The sequence below is a fragment of the Adiantum capillus-veneris genome, chromosome 21, assembly GCF_014529385.1.
Source record: "Adiantum capillus-veneris isolate H3 chromosome 21, ASM1452938v2, whole genome shotgun sequence".
Lineage (NCBI taxonomy): Eukaryota > Viridiplantae > Streptophyta > Polypodiopsida > Polypodiales > Pteridaceae > Adiantum > Adiantum capillus-veneris.
In genome coordinates, this window is record NC_140951.1 from 137,013,965 (window position 1) to 137,034,647 (window position 20,683).

At 42.2% G+C, this 20,683-nt stretch overlaps 2 pseudogenes; one reads left to right on the top strand and one right to left on the bottom strand.

Moving 5' to 3' along the window:
* Positions 1 to 11,579: 11,579 nt before the first annotated feature.
* On the top strand, positions 11,580 to 13,978 carry LOC147431792 (uncharacterized; annotated as a pseudogene).
* Positions 13,979 to 16,810: 2,832 nt separating this feature from the next.
* Positions 16,811 to 19,624, bottom strand: LOC147431793 (uncharacterized; annotated as a pseudogene).
* Between the last annotated feature and the right edge of the window lie 1,059 nt (positions 19,625 to 20,683).

Here is a 20,683-nt window from a genome sequence, read left to right on the forward strand (position 1 = left end):
TTGGACTGATTGTTGTTGTTGTTGTTGTTGGAAGTGCCTTGGGAATTATTTTGAGCATTGGATTTCCCCTTTGCATCATTTTTATCTTTGTTTTCCATGGGCTTGACATTACGTCTAGTCCCTTGATGGAAATTGATGCGTGAAGCAACCATGGTGTGGTGGATTACTTCGGTAATAGTACCGGGCCGTTGAGAGTTGATGTATTCGGCCATCTCTTCAGGTAATCCCGCACAGAATTGCTGTCTTTGCTCGGCAAAGTCTATCTTTTGAAAGACAGTAGCTTTGAGATGTAAATCCCAAAACTTGTCTACATACTTGTTGATAGACTCATGAGAGAGAAGCTTCAAGCCGCGCCATTCGGTAAGAACTTTATCTTTAGTATCACTTGGAAGAAATTGCTTCATGATGGAAACTCGTAGAGTTTTCCATGTCTTTGGGGCTTCTCCATTGCCACGAAGGCTAGCCCACCATTGACGAGCTGATTTTTGGAAGTGCATAGCTACATGGCGTAGCTTGGAGGACTCTGTGAAGCCCTTGTCCCCAAAGGCCACATCAAATTGCTGGATGAAGGCCAACACTTTGTCAGTAGCACCAAAGGTGCCATCGTAGGTGAGAAAAGAGATACTCTTTCCTCCCTCCTTGAACTTCTTTAGCTTTTGTGACCTTCGCCATGTAGGAAATGATTTGCGATGTCCTCCCCTCTTGTATTCTCTAGGAGAATAGCCATAACTTTCATCGGAAGAGGAGGAAGGTGAAGAAGAAGGAGAAGAGGGTGACCTCTTCCTAGCCCTTTTCTTCCTTTGTTTTCTCTCTTGCCTTTCAGAGTGATGAGGAGAAGGACTATAGGTTGCTCTTTTCCTCTTGGGAGGAGTAGGCGATCGTCTAGACCGCCGTCTTCGTGGAGCCACATCTTCAGAAGAACTTAGACTGTCATTGCTTTCTTTCTCTTTGGATTCCTCCTCTCGAATGGGAGAGAGTCTTCTTTTGGGGGTCTCTTCAAGAGGCCTCCTAAGCTCTCTCTCCTCTGGGAGAGGAAGGGAAATTCCATAAGCACGAAGTTGTTGAGTAACTTCGGCTTGCAAAACAGGGTTGCCCATAGCTTGTTGCAACCTAGTGACGAGATAATTCACAAACATGGGAGCATCATCATTAGCACCTTCATGTGCAAAATCAAATCTATCAATGTTTATTCTACTCTCTTGATTATTGTCAGCCATGTTAACAAAATTTATGTTTATACTCAGTGTATGCTTTGGCAATACAAAACCTTAGTTGCCACTCTTGTTAGCCTTTGAAAATCGGCTCTTAAGTATCTACACCCACGGCTCAAAGTGGTTAATTATAGAGAGTAGAGGAGTAGGTCTAACATAGAGGAATTGCCAAGGGCTAGCTCCTTTCGGACTTCTTATGGCTCAATAATGGTAAAGCCGTAGGCAAGTCTAAAAAGACTTCATTATTAAGTCCAAAGCTCCCGAGGTGTGCACCATCCCCCACATAGTGGGCTTAACAAAACCGATATTAGATCCCAGTTCCACTTACTCTTTTATAATTAACAACATCAACCATTTATAGGCTACTTAAGGACCTCTCTTCTTAAGCAAGAAAAGAGAAACCAAATGCTCTGATACCAATGTAATGGAATTTGCCTTAATATGTGAGAGTAGCGGAATTTAATGAGAGTACTTTCAAGAAATGATTTTGTGAGCATAGGGGGTTGACATAATTGAAGACAGCAACATAATCATAGCAATTAGTTAACTTGGAATAGACAATAATTTTGAAAGAGAGAGAGTTTAGAGAACATGACAACAGTTGAGGACCGGATTTATGTGGAGCCGGTCCCCCCTCCAATAGGCATTTGTATTATGATTTCTCCCATAAAGAGAGACTTGTTACAATACAGTCTTTGTGTTCCTTGTGACCTAGGTGATGCCATGAAGATGGAAGGCTTCATGCATCACAAACATAACATAAACTTGAAGAAAGCTTTATCTATCCCAAGCCTCAGTCCCAAGACCTCAAACACCTTCGAAGGTGGAGAGAGCTAGCAGGGAATGAGGGTAGGGAAGAGGAAGAAGAAACATTTCGTCGGAGAAAGAATTAGTTCCTCACTTATCATACTCTTGTTGCTAGCATACATAATAGCATAGTAATGAAGAAGAAGGAGATGGCAAGCTTAAGCATTGAAGCATGGCTCTTGGTTGGATTTGCACTCTATAGCCAAGAGTGTTGGTGTAGGCTCTCAACCTCTACTTGCTTGGAGAAGGAGAGGGAGCTCTTGCACTTTGCATAGTACACAATGAGAGTGCTTGTGAGTGTGTGTGGGTGAGTACACCCCCTAAGCACCCCCCTAGCTTGCTTGGGTCGACCCCCCCTTGTAGCTCATGCTTGAAGCTCATTGGACCCCTCCAGGCCTAGCCAATCACAAGCAGGAGCCATTACAAGCAACATGGGTAGCCTTGGGACAAGTGTCCCCCTTTCCCCTTTGAGAGAGAGGACTTGATAAATGCAAAATCAATTAGATAATTCAAGTAATTTATCATTGGACCCCTTTGAAGCCTAGCCAATAGGCTTCAAGCAACACATGAAGGTAACATGGGTAGGGACCTGACATGTGTCCTTGCTGCCTCTTCAAGCCCGGGCTTCCCTTGTGAGTGTGAGTGTGTGTTCTCTCTCTCTAATCCCTAGGAAAAGGGCTCGCCCCCCCCTCTTGTAGGGATGCTTTTGACTTTAGGAGCTCAAGCACCTTAGTCATCAAGCATGACAAAGCACTTGAAGTAGGGGGTGTTCCCACAAGCATCTCAGGCAAGCTTCTCAAGGCACCTCAAGCACCTTAATCATGCACCAAGTCAAGCACCTCAAGCATGGAGCCAGTCAAGCACCTCAAGCATCTTAATCAAGCACCTCAAGCATGACAAGCACCTCAAGCAGGACAAGCACCTGAAGCACGATAAGCACCTTGAGCTTGGGCCGGGTTCCCACCTCAAGCTCAGCCCTAGCTTACCTAAGGTCAAAGGACTTTTACACACATTATTGGAGGTCTTCAATGAAGCTAACCCTAAGGTCTTATGCTCCATTGGTTAGCCTTGCTCTTGATAGACCATCTCCCATTTGTGCCCCTTTACTATTGGCCCCATGTTGAGATAGATCTATAAGCACATATCTATATCTTAACACTTGTTCCCGTTTATTCTCCCACATTAAGTGATCAATTTAATATGAGAAAATCATTTGGGTTGGTTAGATATTAGATTTTATGACACTTAGGTGTGCACACACACACACACACACACACACACACACACACACACACACACACACACACACACACCATATATACCATGGGTCTAAAAGATGACTAAGCTGTAGACAACGACCCAAGAATTGGGACACATATACCACATTGTAAGCCAAGTACATAAGAGTACCCATATACACACACCATAATAGGCCATTTACAACAAGACACACACCACACATTGAATTATCTGACAATTTTTTATACAAAATGCACATAACCACTTCTCTTGGTGCATACTAGACAGAACAAGATGTGTAGCCTCAATATGGAGGACATGGCATTTCCCCCGAGGCTTGTTTTTGGAATAACCCTTTGGAGTTTACTTCAAGGATGTTTTATCATAGTTTCAATTGTTTAATTTACAAGCAAGGCGTAAGTACATTGGGGAAATTAGGTTATGGTACAATGCATGAAAGCAAAAGTTTTTTTGGATTATTCAGCACCATTCAAACAAAATGTTGTCAAAATTTTGGCAAAATAAACTAGGACTGTGAGAATAGATGGACTCATAGAGGACATATGTGGGGATGCAAAATGATAACATAAAAACAACAACATAGTCAATAATATTAGGCGTATTATAAGTATCACAATTTTTTTATAAAAGCTCAATAATCCTCCTGTGAGGTATTTTTGGTAATAAAGTATACGGTTTTTTTTTTTTGAAAAGTTAACCAAGATTCAGAGGAAATGCTGCCGGAATATGGCAAAATATGTACTAATCTAAACTTGGAACATGGGTATAGGTGGATTGGTGGAAGACATAAGTGGGATTTTTTAATGTTGATAGATAGCATATAGACAACTCCATAGTCAATAATCATAGGTATATAGAAATAAACCTTATAAGTATAACAATGTTTGAATAGAAAACTCCAATGTGGTCTTTGATAGGGGTAAAAGCTCTTTTTGAAAAAAATGGACGGAATTTTACAAGGACTTTTCCACATGTCGATCATGAATATGATAAAATGTCTTAATGGGCAAAGGTAGAAGAAATAATTGCGCAAAGCAATAGTAGGATCCTTAAAATACATTAGAAATTGAAAAAATACTCTCTCTATTAAGTCTTCCCAATCTCGAAAAAATTAAAAACCTCTCAAAACATCTTAATTGCATAAGAGAAGGGTGACTTTAGGAAATGAAAAGACTCATGAAAGTGTTAAGTCAAAAGACTTTTTGTGTCCATATAAAGAATAGATGGTGGTAGAGTGCACATTCATATATTTGTGTTTTTCTTTTGCTTATTTTCCTTTTAACGTTTTCTTCTCTTTAGAGTGTCCTTGCACGATATAGGTGGCGAATTTTGTTTTTGAACCCATTAGTATCTAGATGGTTAACCACTTATGATTATTTCTTATGTTAGCAAGGTTATCGACAGACGGCCCGAATAAGTGTTACTCAAGACCCGCATAAGTTGAAGATAATTTGGGACAAACTTAATGCAGATGTAATAACTAGCCTACACATAAGCCGATAGAAATTCGGGATCCCATTGCCAAACCATGTAGACCTATTGGGATTTTAAAGATAGTCTCAGGCCTTGCCTTCATAGGCGGGTAAAAGAGAAGATCATATATTACAAAATTGAGAGGTAAAGGGTTTTTCTGGGATGTGACAACAATAACAAGCAGTGGGGGTTTCTTGAATACCTGTCACCCATTATGTGCAATATAATTCTAATAAGTTGTGATAATGGTTGGTTGGTAGGTAATGGTCCCCACTTTCATCTAGCAAGAGTCTACTTATCCTCCTCATCTAAGGTTCTTATGTAACTAGTGTATCAATGTTGATATAAAACTAGTATATCTTACAATAATTGATTGGCATTGCATTAAAAAACTATTGTTTGTATTGCATATTGTATATTGAACTGTATTAGCCTTCAACAATGTGTAAGGGTCTCAATATATGGTTCAAATTGATGGAATTTTGAAGTTTAAACACACACAATTTTTCCCAAGTTACCCTTGGTCAAGTAACTATCATATGGTGAGACGTCTTAGAATTGTCGAGCTAGTTAAGTTTTTAATGAATTTTTTTGACATCAAACAGGCTTGTTCGATCCCATCTCTCTCTCGATTGGGATATGTTGTAGACAAAGGTATCCCTATCCGGCCCCTTGGCACCCAATGTATGCTCTCCTTCTTTAAAAGAGTCAAATTTCATAAGAAACTCTTAGAGTTTGAAAACAAGTAGTGGTTTCACAATCACTTACAGCCTTAAACACTGCATCTATCAATGATTGGTTATCTCTGCTCATCCTTTCTTGGAAAGAGAAAGACAAACTCTTAGAAACTTTCTCCTTGTTTCTTTCCAATTAACTGATCATTGATGCACAAGATTGTTTCGACTTGGATTTTTATTTCTTATCATCACCTACTATTGTAAATAAGCTCTATTTCATCTATGGCATCCTGGGTATCCACATTGAAATCAAACATCCAAAAAGGGTGGTAAACCCACTTCTGGATTTTGATCTACTCAAAGAAGATGAGAAAGAAGCCTTGAACCTCTTGGCTAATTCTAGTAACCTGTCGCCCCTAAAAGGTCTGTATCCAAACTTTTTTCAAAGATGATTCTCTTATTACCTCCTAGACAAGTTGAATTGGATGCAATTTGACTTGAACACAAAGTATAGGATTATGAGGTACTAAATCATCGGGCACCATTCACAATTTCATATTAAGCTCTTCTTTGCAACATTCCCAATGAAATTGTGGAACAATGCAAAACTTTAGCACTACATTCTAAACATCTTTTGTCACAAGATGTTTTGTTCAAGCTTAAACAAATCGATGAAAATAGCTTGCTTGATTGATTAGAATTGTAGAGAGAATTACAAGCTTTGAATATTGGCCATATAGAGGCTCAATGTGGACAAGGGAAATCAATGATTGAATGGACATGCACCACAAGTGGAAAATGGCAAGGGTAGTGTGAGCTACCACACGTGGCATGTGTCCATCAAGTGTGTAGCATGTGTGTAAGGAATGAGTAGCATGTGTGAAGCTTTGTAGGTTCCATGTGACTATGCACTTTTATGGTGCATGCTTGGCTTTTAGGGAGTGTTCTCACCGTGTGTGTGAGCTAAGGCTTACCCCATCAGACCAATTCCTCTGGTATGTGTTCTAGAACCTGCCAAGATTTCTTCAATTCTCATATGGACCAACACAAGTATGTGCTTTTATTGCATGGGTAGCTTCTTTCCCTATGGATTTACGCCATGCAGTAATAGTATACTATCACTTTCATGAGCATATGCTAGAAGTTGTTAAAGGTTTAGTGTTGTATACACTCGGTGCCGCACTACTATAAAAGATTTACAACACCCCCATCTCCAACACCATTGAAACACTTCTCAAACCAGCAAAGGACAAAGAGCAGTTAACAAGATCACACATACGCCAAGTAGTATGGCTTCAACTAGAAAGAAACCAAGACAATTCAAAGGATCTGAAAAGCAATGGTCTGTTTCAATTAGATCGTAAGAATAAACCCAAAGGAAGATTTATTCATCTTTTGTTCTGTAATAAATTCGTGGATTTTATTGACCCAAAAATATTTTTTCAAAAGATGATTAATGAATGCCATATAAAGAAAGATTTATCTAAACTAAGCATATGTTTTGATTGGAGGTATACAAGAAACCTTAGCTAGACACTTTACAAACCGGCTTCTGTTTTTTCTGAACCGTTTGATCACAATGAAGAACGGGGTTGCCTTATTCATAAAATGTTTGCAAGATTTTTTGTAACTTTTTAACCCTTTGGTAACCATGTAGTCACCATAGAGCGTGGTTTTGTCAGACATGCCCTTTTTAAAGAATTTGTGATGAAAGGTCTTAATCATATCGCTCTAGTCCCTGTAAATCCCAACCCAATAGTCAAAAAATTCTCTAAAGGATGGAAATCACTTTGTCATATTCTTGGATGGAAGATAAGAATACTCACTACGAATACATCTGAGAGTGCACTACTGAAATGTTAAATAGAAATTTCCGTTTCACAAACAAAACCAAACTCCTTGGTTCAAAAACCCAGATTTAATGAATAAAATTCAATATCTTTTGAAATTTATTTTTATCTATGGTTTGGATAAATCAGCCCAAACACAAATCTTTATTTATAAAAAGCTTATTGGAATGGTCGCCAGGAAAATACTAGAATCCCCTGAGTTCACACCAATCAACACGACTGAAAATGAAATTTGTCAAGCATTAAGTTCATATACACAAGAAATTGGAATGGAAGAATGCACATAAATTTCCATCACATACTTAATGGGGAACTTAAAGATTCACAAAATGGAGTTTTGATGGATAACCAATGCACATAATTGCATCTTCACACCCACCACAAACTTCTTAACCAAGATGTTAAGAGCCTTATTGAAGGGATTAATGGAATACACGGAGGCTATACATAAATGTATACACACATTTTTTGGGATACAATCTAATGGATACTTGTGAACATTCCAAAACACCTTACACATATTTGTTCGTTTGACATTACAACTTGCTATGAAGCTATTCCACATAAGGAAATTCATGGGTTGATCAAGGTTTTAATGAACATCACTAAACTAATTGAAAATTTGTGCTACAAGGGTTTCAAAAGGGGCCGTGGATGTGTCCCACTCACTAAGAAAAAGAGAGAGTTCATTTGGGCATTTGATTTTTTTAACAACATCAATGAATTTCTTATGGACAATTGCTTCATCAAGTTGGGGACGGAAATTTTTCAACGCATGCATATACACAGAGAACGAAGAAAAGAGAGAGCAACCACTGAGTATGTGGCCACGATTATGGTTTTAATTCTTTTAGAGGGAATCTTGGTGGTTACCTTGGATCATAGGAAAGGAAAACAACAAGGCACACTTTTGAGTTTTGCTTGGGTTAATGAGAAAGTATTGCTTGGAGATGAAATCAGAAGGAAAGTTAGAATGTAGGACTTGGGGGATCAAATCAAAACAAAAGATCCTTTTTGTTTTGCAACTACAAGGAAAAGAGTTATCTTAACACTACAGGGGTCGTACGAATCAAAACTTGAGGAGAGTGTGGTGCAAACAATGTTGTAGGACAAGGAGGAAATGAAGAGAGAAGTGAGGCACGTGGCTAGGAACATACTGGTAGGACGACGAAGGGAGCAAGACACGCTCCATCTCTATGCGCAAGGAGCGAATGTGGCATGGATTCTAGTTTTTGTTAGTTAAGGGATGCTCTTATCAGCATCGACAATGTTTCTCCACATGGCTTAGGCCATCAATTCTACACTCATGCTTGCCAACCAAGATGAGACCGATTCTTTTGTAAAGTTGTTGCCTTTTTACAACTACTTGCCACTCAAAGGCTTGAGGCAAATGGAATCTTTTGAGATTCTATCTAATGAGATGAAGATAGAGCTAGTACCAACATAACTAAGCCCTACTTCCATGATAGCCGACTTCTTGCATTCGATAAAAGATTGGTCAAATAAAGTTTCTAACAACGTGCCACAATAGTGTTTTCACATACTAAATCTTCTCCATAAAGCATGGGTATGGGTGGTACAAACTTCCACACATAACTTGAGGTAACCTCCAAATTGGAGTAGATCTATCTATAAAGACTTTGTAACAAAAAGTAGAATTGGTTATGTTTGAAGTTTTGCTACAAAGTGTACTCTTTTTTTTTTTGGTGTGCAAAAATCACAACAATGAGTAGTATTGAACAAAAAATCATACATGAAAAGCCCTGCTCATCAGTCCGAGCCAGAGCATAAAAAAGAATGATAGCAGATCCAATATATCACTAGCCAGAACATGGAGGACAACCCAAACCATACAAACATACCAAAGACCTGAGACAACATAAAAATCTAATAATAACCACCGAAATTACCAAGAAAATCTTGCTCGGGTGCCACATGAAGCCGGTTCACTGCCATCAAGTAGACCCCTCCCAACCAGAACCCTCCACCAATGAGCAAGAAATGAGGATGCAAGACCGACATGTAGGCCATGCAAGGGGGGAGTCTGAGAACTCCATCATCGGCTGCAAAGGAGCCTTCACCAAAAAATAAGGAGCAGATAGCTGCCAACATCCATACGTCAATAGCTGGCACATGCCGAGCCAAGTGAAACACGTCCAATCATCACCACCAATGGGCTTTTAAAGAGAGACGACCACCTTCCATAAGTGGCTCAGTGCTGCCATGATGAAGGCGAGCCTGCCACACCCGAACTTCATCCCACCAAGCCAAACCGAGCAACCCTGTCCACCAGTTTTTCCCCCACATGAGGGGCAGGAGTGCGGACAGCTCTTGAGTTGCCACAAATGAGAGTGGGGCGGGGGGGCATATAGAAGTGAGTGGGGCTGCAAGGGCCTCCCTTTCGAGGAACCCTCAGCCCCTCGAGCTCTTCTTTTTCCCAAGATCGTCCCCACAACACCAACCGTGCGAAGACAAGGTCACCCTACCACAAGCCGCCTCCTACACACCTCACAAGCTACACTCGAATCTTCCTGAAGCTCCTAAAGCTACAAAGTGTACTCTTAGGAACTATAAAAACCCTTGAAGTCTTATTTAGACTCTATGGTTGTTCCAAAAAGACTACATTTGGTTTAGCATGACATGATTAAAGTTAATCTCATTATCCTCCTACATCCACAATGTTATAAAATATCACATATGAATTGAATCAAGACACTTGGAAGGGAGGATAGGCGGAGGGGCCTCAGGACTATATAACACATAGCATTTAAAGAGGGGGGGTAAGGGGATCAATGGCAGGGAACTGGATTCAGGCTTATCGAGGGGATCTGGACCGTGCATACCTGTAAAAACTAAACCTGGACAGCCGGGGGGGGGGATGGACATGCTGGCCAAATTCAAGCGGGATAAGGCTGAGGGAAGTGCCATGTCATCAGGGTGGAAATTTGAATTTGGGACGCTTTTCAGGGGGTCGACAGGCGGGGAGGCCACGCTGTTGGGGTTTGGGCAGAGAGGCCACGCATTATCTCTGAGAGGCAGGAGGGTAGAGGGAAGAAGCCGCAACAGGTATGGAGAGCAGACAAATGCTGGACCTCAATGTACCTTGGGAGGCAAAACAAGTTATGCAGTCCATTGACCTAAACGTAACCTGGAAGGCAAAGGGAGATCGAGGGATGCCGGGCAGGATGGAGGCACGATTGGATGCTTTCGAGGATGGGGAGAAACAAAAGCAATATCGTATATTTGATTTGAATGAGGAGTTGGAGGAAGGCAGCTCGTCATCAACAGGCTCAAGTAGTGCTTCCATGGAATCATGATCCCATTCTAGTGGTGGTGACCAAGTAAAGGAGTTTACCGAATTCCCTTCAACCTTCCTTGCAGATTCAATCCATAGGAGGAAACCCGTGACCCAATCTTTTGACCCAAAGTTGCATGCTTCTCACCATTTCTTTAGCTTTTCTCGGGAGAGCTATGACCTTATGCTATTAGATCTTCAAGGGATTTGTAAGCCAACATTGGGTATGCTGCACAATGTCGGCATGCATGATGTAAAACGGTGGAACAAGATGAAGGACAATCTTGTGATCCGAGGATCCCCTCGGCATGGATCAGTTAGGATCTTCTTGAAGGGTCTCCCTCCCAGAGCCATTGCACCAAAGGAGGAGTGGACAACCATTACAGAACAATGTCATGTCGACCAGCAAGGGGCTCATTTGAGCATGTTGGAAACTATGAATCAGATGAAAACTGCATGGTGCACAGATATCAAAAGGCATGGCATACCTACTTCATTCATTAGAGATGCGGTCAGAAATTGTCAGGTATGTAAGAAGGATCCTATCCTCCAATCTGAATCGCTTATGTTTCAGAAGGTTGGAGGGAAGGGCAATGCCGGTGAGAAAACTCCAAGTGAAAAAATTATTACAGATAGATTTCATGTGTGTGATGTGCTGGAGAGTATTATGATAAACCATAAAGTCAGGCTTGTTAAGATAAGATCAGCCAAGGTAGGCGAAGGAAAGGTAGAGGACTACTATGTCTGTCATCGTGGTGGTTCAAGAAGGCATCATGGAGAAAACAAGCGTAGAGAGAGGAAAACGAAGAAGTGCGGTTGTCCTTTCAAGGCATAGGTGCAATTCAGTGAGGGAGTTCATGAGGTCACGATTTTGCTTCGTGCTACGCATGAGGGCCATGTTCCTGGCTCTCGGGCTGACTTATATCATCTACCTGTTCATCCAAGTGTGCTTCAATGTTGCATGGAGGATTATTTTGATGTTGGAACATGTCGCCATGTTGCCAAAATGTCAGTTTCAAAAGAAAACTTCCACAAGCAACGAGCATCCTTGTTAGATCGCACAACTTTTCGATTCTTCATGATCTCAAAGGAGGTCCAACAGTTGGCATATAGCCTACGGCATGAAGGTAGCAAGATAATTTTCTTTTCCTGTCACCCCTTTAATTACTTAACCATTTTGTTTTCTCTAGGTCATGCATCTGGGAATGATTGGTCTGCAATGTACATGGAGGCTCTAAAGTTACAAGCCGCAGGGAAGGTACTTTGGAGTGCCCTATCTTCATTTTTATGTTTTCCTTTTTCTTATGTCCTTATTTAGTTGCTTATTGCTTTTGAAAGGTCGCATATGTGCAACCATACAATCCAAATGCTTTGCAAGACGTCAACATGCCGTTTGTCGTCATCATTCAAGATGATTGGATGCTTCAGATGTGTATTCGATTCTCACAACATAATGCATGGGCCATGGACAACACATTCAAGACAAACGTTTATGGGTTGCCATTGTATGCAACTGTTTTGCCAAATCAAAATGGTACAGGGATTCCTTTGTGGTTGATGATGTGCACAAGTGACCCTGGGACATGTCAGGAGAGCGTTGCCCTTGAATTGACCATCCGGATGATATTCTCCAGAATGGGCAACATACGACCGAATGCAATTGTGATAGACAAATGTCCCCAAGAATTGAATGCCATCTTGAGTGCCGTCAAAGATGATCCTGCTTGTTGGGCTGAACACAGTGAAGGACAACGAGTCCAAGTAGCATGTCATGTCCTGGTTTGTTGGTTTCATGTCAAAAAGGCTTGGGTGGAGAACCTTTTGCCGTAAGTGCCAAGACACATGCAAGACCATGTTTATTCTTCCATGTGTAACTTGATGCACTCCAGCTCCGAGGACGACTTTGAAGATCGCTTTCAGCGCCTCTTGCTAGACTACTCCAATCATGCAAATATTCAATGTTATGTCTCCAATGGATGGTGCTCGAAGTCATGCGTATGGCGTGAACGCTGGCCGAAGTTTGGACGTCTTTTTCCCCATGGCAATGTGGACACAACGAATTTGGTGGAAAGACTCTGGCAATATGTCAAGTATACTCTCTTGGATGCGAGGATAAATAGGCCAGCCTTGGATCTACTACATGCACTTGTTGGCAATGCGAGGAGTGGAAGCTGGATGGGAGGAACTCTCTTGGAGTTCTTCAAGCAAAAGCAAGAGCTAGGTGAGCTATTGTCCCACTCCTTGGACTTTCTCTTCGATCTACCTCTTAGTAAAGTTCATGGCATGTTCATTGACAGCGGATTCTGGACGATTTGTTGTGTATGGTTCAAGCAAGAGTGCAACAAAGGCACTAGCTGCTGGGGAGAAGCTATGTCAACGATACAAGACTAATCCTGAAACTCTTCAGGTGGTGAACGAATCTACATTACTCTTCAAGATTCAAAGCATGACATCAGACTCTTGGTACCATGTGAGCATGCAATCCTCGTACTGTGATTGCCCAGAGTGGTCCTCCCAATGCAAGCATCTATGTGGGCTTCGGTTAATACTTCAAAGCTATTTTCCAATGCTTCATGAAATTTTACCTATTGTGGATAGCGTGCATGCAATGGCTGACCTTGCAACCAGCGATGGAATGCAACAATGTGCCCAAGTCTTTGAAACAGGGAGTGGATGTGATGACAAAGCACTGGATACTGATATGAATGGTATTGGACCATACTTGCAACAGGTTGACATGGAGATAGTCAATTGTATCGACAAATCTAGGGAGTTCTTGCGACAATTGGCTGATGTATTACCGCAGTGGACATTGCAGCAAAAGGAGGTTGCTCTGAAGAAATTAAAGATCTCTATGGAGAACTTGGAGAATCTCCATGAGCCAGAGGAGATCAGCTTGCCAAGAAAGGGTAGCATCAAACAAATCCAGGCAAATGTCACACAAACACGGCTTTGGCATGGCAGGCTATCGTGTATCATTGATGGCATAGGTGAGGTGGTTGAAGGTTGTCCAGAACCATCAAAAAAACCAAAAACACACGTTCCTTGAAACGTAAGCACCAGCGAGGGTGAAATCGAGTGCGCTTTGAGAAATGGCGACGTGTTAATTGCCGGCATTGTTGTAGCAAAACCCTTCTTGTTGATGGCTCAAATATAGTATGTTGCCATACATGCCATGCTTTGCTCCCTCTATCTCAGAAGCACTTGTCTGCAAATTCAACTTCCCAGATCATGAACCACCTTGTACAGTTATGGGATGGTGAGAACCCGGCCAATGGTTCTATCATAGCATGTGACCACGAGGTATCGCATATTGATTGTGAACGACATCTCACTGTGAAGCTTGATGATGGTCGGATATATGAGAAGATCTATGCCTCGCAGACACGAATTACTTTTATATGACTTGCGTGCGGTTTAGGGTCATCCTCATATGTCATGCCTCACTGGAACTTTGCAAGCTATGTATGTTTTGTGAACATGACTTGGACAATTGCAATATATTTGTTTTTGGAACAATTAGATTGATATGATGTGGTCCCCAAGAAGCTAGGCTAGTTTGTAGATATCCTAAAGTTCATTTGGGTTGTCTTAATCTGGTTGTTTGTTCTTTATCACTCGTAAGTGGTCGCAACAATGAAGTGTTCTCTTTGATATCACCAGCAAAATGAAACCATAATGCATCAACACAAGCCTTTTGCCAGGTGGTTGACAACAAGCTCATGGGCCGAGTTTTCTCTGGCTTTTCCCAGGTCTTGCATCTCTATATAGGGCTATAGGTTGAGCCCAAAAGGGTCATGCTTAAGCTGATCTTGATGGCGATTTTGCTAGGTTTAGGATGCGTGCACATCAGCCATGTACATATGCTTTTACCAATTCTGGGATTCTGATTTTTGCTCTCGCTCTTGCTAGGTCTTGCATCTTCCAGATCAGCCTTAGAAGAAGGGTCCTTATAGTTTCCATCCATACACAATGGGACCTTGCCATAATCTCGGACATGACCATAAACTGATTGCCAAAAGCTCACACACCCAGCATGACTTCACCATAAACACACACACATTCAGCATGACACTAAAAACAAACCTCGCCATAATCTGGGACATGACTGAAAGCTCACACACATTCAGCATGACACTAAAAACAAACCTCGCCATAATGCCCTAAACGTAGGGTCGGCACAAACAACACCAATCGAACCTCGCCATACTCTGGGACATAACTAAAGCTCACACACATTCAGCATGACACTAAAAACAAACCTCGCCATAATGCCCTAAATGTAGGGTCGGCACAAACAACACCAATCGAACCTCGCCATAATGCCCTAAACGTAGGGTCGGCACAAACAACACCAATCGAACCTCGCCATACTCTAGGACATGACTGAAAGCTCACACACATTCAGCATGACACTAAAAACAAACCTCGCCATAATGCCCTAAACGTAGGGTCGGCACAAACACCAATCGAACCTTGCCATACTCTGGGACATGACTGAAAGCTCACACACATTCAGCATGACACTAAAAACAAACCTCACCATAATGCCCTAAGCGTAGGGTCGGCACAAACACCAATCGAAACTCGCCATACTCTAGGACATGACTGAAAGCTCACACACATTCAGCATGACACTAAAAACAAACCTCGCCATAATTCCCTAAACATAGGGTCGGCACAAACACCAATCGAACCTCGCCATACTCTGGGACATGACTGAAAGCTCACACACATTCAGCATGACACTAAAAACAAACCTCGCCATAATGCCCTAAACATAGGGTCGGCACAAACACCACCAATCGGACCTCGCCATAATCTCGGACATGACCATAAACTGATTGTCAAACACACCCAGCTGGCATGACTTCACCATAAACACACACAAAAACAAATCTCGCCATAATGCCATAAATGTAGAGTCAGCACAAACCATAACATCAAATTGATCAAGCCGGTTTAGGGTTACATGATCAGTTATAGGAGACTCGAAATAGACTGCAACGATACAAACACCAATCGGACCATAATGCCATAAACCTAGAGTCGCTCGGCACAAACACCAATTGGACCTCGCCATAATGCCATAAACCTAGAGTCACCATAATGTCAAATTGATCGAGCCATTTGTATTACATGATCACTAATATACACATAAACATTGGCTTATCAGAGAGTACATATAATAACTAAACCCGGACGAAGCCATAAACTTGCATACAGAAATAAAAATAGCCCAACAACCATACATCCGATCACTAAACCCGGACGAAGCCATAAACCTGCATACAGAAATAAAAATGGCCCAACAACCATACATCCGATCACTAAACCCGGACGAAGCCATAAACCTGCATACAGAAATAAAAATGGCCCAACAACCATACATCCGATCACTAAACCCGGACGAAGCCATAAAACATACATGGCTCTCAGACATAGCCATAAACCAACCCAAACCCGAGCATCTATTATAGATCCAGATATAAACGTGAAACATTGCACCAAAAGCTCGTCACAAAGGACAATGCACCACAAACTGGGAACACATTACAAAACCTCGCCATAAACATACATAATCGGGGAGTCGCCTTAGACAGAATCGGACCTTGCCATAAATTTTACTCAACAGGAAATAAAAATCAAACATCACCATAAATAATAATTTAGCTGGACTAGATGCATGTCCAGAAATGGATGAGGAATTGGGGTTCGATCGAGCTCAAGCATAAAACTCTGATACATGCCGCTTACACCATAAACACTAAACCCAGACGTGGAAATAAACCTGCAAACAGAAATAAAAATGGCCACTAGACCCACATGGAACTAAACCCGTCCGGACGTAGCCAAAACCTGCAAACATAAATAAACCCAGACATAACCATAAACCTGCTTGTATACATAAACATGGCCACTTCCCACATACATCAAACATAGTCCTGAACCTGCACATAGACAAAATATGGATCTCGGACGTGGCTAGCCGCCATAAACAAGCCCACATAAACATAGTCAATAGCCAATGATTTGCTTTCTTTGAACCAATATTGCATCATAAAACTCGCCATACATACTTTATCGACACAAACCCTGGACATTACATGTAGGCTGACACAAAACCTCGCCCTAAACCCGATCATACATAAAGTGTCATGGGTTGTTTTACAAAACGGCCATAGACCTGGCTCCCTTTAGCGCAAAATGCAACACATATGGTGACCAGCCATAATCTCATTCCTCCCCCACTATATCTAAGCACCAACTATGGAGGCTTTGCCTCAATGCCAATACATCATTGTGTATGAACCATGTCTTCTTCACTTGCACAACATCGACAAACACAAGAGGATTGAAGGAAATTAGAAAGGAGATTAATATCCAGATGCATATGGTAGAAAGCTAGCACTCGACACACACTCTAAGCATACCCAACTTTTGCTCTTCTCCTGCAAGCAAGACCGAATTATGTAGCGAATGGCAGCCATGACATAAAACCCACAGTCAATCGCATTTGGTTGAATTGGGCCCTGCAACATCAAACCATTAACATGACTAACATGCCCTAAATTTTCCAAGCATGAGAGGAGCACAAGGAGACATACTTTCAACACTTTTAACTCAAATTTGGTGGCAGGTTCAAGCAATGCATGTTGGACATCATGAGCTTTTACTCCTTGGGCCATCGCCTCCATAGCACTGCATATTCATAACCAGCAAGATAAAAAACCATTGATAGCCATATCAACTTGTTTCATATACCGACCTCCCCAAGCTATGATGAACAAAGTCAACCCATGTACCTGTGCAAAACAGGTACAATATCCATCATGGTCGTGCACCCAAGTGGGTCATAGTAGAGAATGTGGTTCTTTCTCCAACGTAGCCGAGCAATCTTTGCATGTGTGGCAAGATACATAACACAACATGTCCAATGCTCCCTGTTGCAAAGAGAGACAACATCAGCATATCAATGAGAAGCCACAATGTAGCATACCTAGCAGTCCTTTGTCCTCTCCTTACAAACCACATGTAATTGATTGGAAAAAATGTAAGCACGCATTCACCAAAGTCCCTCTCCCCAAAGAAGTTATGTAAGACCCGCATGGAATCTTGCTTGGCCAAAGTCGCATCCACAACAGGATACCACATAGAGTCCACAAGCATCACTTGCATGAGGACATCTGAGCCTAGTGTGTACTCCATCCACCTGTAAAAGTGAGTATGTTAAGCACATGTTTGCTCACCATAATGCATACCACTCAATAACAAAAACATGGCGGTGATTACATTGCAAATAGATTCATCGTGCGCGTGGATGCTTTATTTGATAAGATGAAGCGTAGAGCCTGATCATCAATGTCCACTCGTAGGCCAAAGCGAAGAGAGTTAAGCGACATAGGCACATGTGAAGAGAATCTACATCCAACATGCCACAATCATGAACATAGTGAGTATCAAACAATTAGAAAACTGTGAACATAGGGATGGTTGACAAAAGCCACCTGTACAAGGCCCGATTACTACGTGTCGGAGTGGCAAGGCTGATTTCATGGCCTATTTTTTCAATTGTCAGCTGTTTATTACCGACATAAAATAGGAGAGCCGACAAAGATGCATCGTCAGGAGAGCCTATTTCAATAGCTTTCTCTTGTGTCTTCCCTCTTTGAATCGGAAGCTTTTTCTTTGTTGGAGTTGCAAGCAATGTAGGCTAGAAAGGAATGCACATTTATTAGAACACATCAGCATGCTGGATTTTTTTTCACCACTCTCAACACCTAAACAAAATTACTTATGCACAAAAAAGCAAAAGTTACAAATCCTAGACACATACATCCTCATCGAGCTTAATATTGCTTAATGTCTCTGCAAGTTCTGGGCCCTCTTCTCTCTTGTCTTCATAATTCTCATTGTCGTCCTCTCCTTCGGGAGCATACTGGAAAGGGTCCTCATTGTCAGTGTCCTCCAAGGCTGCCTCAAGCCAAGGAGGAATATCATGCATCCTCTTCTGTGAATGTCCATAGCATGGTAGTTAGAGAATTAGTAGAAATGAATGAACTAATCAAACATGGTGTGCAAACATACTATGAAAATTGATGACAAAAGAAAATTAAATTAGACAAATCGGAAACTTACATGTGTGTTGTAACCTTCATCAATGCGCTTTTGAATTTTTGCCAGCCGGAGAGCCTTGACTGCCATGTAGTCTCGCATCTTCCCAGCCACAAATTCCTCAATAAAAGCGGCCTCTGACATGTGCTTGTACTGATTTCCAAGGTCCTTCCATACTTGGTGAGCCCGTATGCGCGTGATGCGCTGATACCTTTTACAATTTTGCCTAAACTTCCTATCCTTGTCGCCAAATCTCTTTAAAGCTGCTTTATGCCAAGCTTTCACTTCCGGATTAGGCATGAGGTTTGCTCTTCTCTCAGCTTCTTTGTGGAGGGGGCGACCTCCAGGGCGCTTTTCAATCTCTACAGTGATTCCATGGAAAGTCTTGAGGTGAGACATCATCCGTAGTCTTTTGAAGATGAAGGCCGATCGCTTTGGGCAATCAGCACTTGCGCGGCATTGGCGTGCTAGCCGTCCATCAGGGAGCTCAATCTCTAGATAGACTTTTGGATCTTGGATGCTGGCTGCCTCTTCTTGCTTTGGCAGATCCTCAAATACCTCCTGTGCTTCTCCCTTTGCTACATCCTCTGTCTCAACTCCACATCCCCTTGAGCCCACCAACCTCTTTCGCGGACGGATGTTTAGGCTCGAGGGTGTGCCCATCTCAGGCAAGGTGTGCTTCCGTGGACTTCTCCTTGGTTGAGAAGTAGCCCCTTCTACATGAGGAGATGTGGGAGGAGTAGTGAATCTCTCCTCATGACACAAGGGTTCCTCTTCTTGCTCTTTAGCTATGTCCACCTTCTCGGACTTCTCCGTAGGCTGGACCTCCTCCCCATTCTTTGCCTTTGGTGAGACATTGGCCTTTCCTCTTGTGATGCGAGAGCAACCACCCCTTTGCCATGTTCTTTTCCCCTTTCTAGCAGGTGAACGAGCCATCCCCTAGCCACAACCTCAAGCCAAATTAGCTCATGAAAAGCATGACAATAATTCCCTCTATTTCTCTCTCTCTCTCACACACACACACAGACACACTCAGTCAGCCACACAACGCACTCCCTTTCTTCACATGGCCAAGCTCGTGCATAACCCCATGGGCGAGCCCTGAGATGCTTGCAGAAAGCATGCATGGAACCCACGCATCCAACCCTTCAGCGAGAAAAAAAATTGTGCTCACCTTCAATGCTGCCCACACAGAACGCATGCATCCCAACCTTCACAGCTAGCGAGAAAAGGAGATGCCCTCACCTTACTTGCTGCTCCTCCGCTTCGCTCTCAAACGATGCTGGGCCTGAGCGATGACCGGATAGCGATGACGGGATTATCCACCAATAGCGCAAAATCCTGTAAGGACCTTCCCCCTGCCAAACCCCCGTACCCCCCCACTCGCGGGCTCACCATGCAACCAATCAGCAGTCGCCACGCGTCCCATGCCCCATGTTTTGAATTTGGCTAGCATGCCCAGCCCCCCCGCTGTCCAGGTTTAGTTTTTACAGGTATGCACGGTCCAGATCCCCTCGATAAGCCCCAATCCAGTTCCCTGCCATTGATCCCCTTACCCCCCCTCTTTAAATGCTATGTGTTATATAGTCTTGAGGGGCGAAGGGGTGCTTCTAATGATTGACATAATATCTTGCCCTATCTTTTGTTGGTGTAGTCATGGAAACAACCTTATCCATAACTCTTGATCTCTCTTGACAACATCGTTTTTGCATTAGCAAGAGTGCTCGAAAATGACTTTCTTCTAAAAACTTCAAAAACCTACACATGAACAAATTTTAGAGGTAGTATATGTTTTTACAGTATATTTATCTACAGTTTTTAGGTTTTCTCACCTTCAAATCTAAAATTTAGAGATAAATTTCAAAATATGTAGGTGGGATACATCAAACTTGGGTTTTTTTGGAACGGTGTTTAACAATCATACATGTGAAAATTTGGGGCACATGCACAATCCTTTCCTTTTGACCACGAAGCCCCGCAAGCTATACAAAGTAG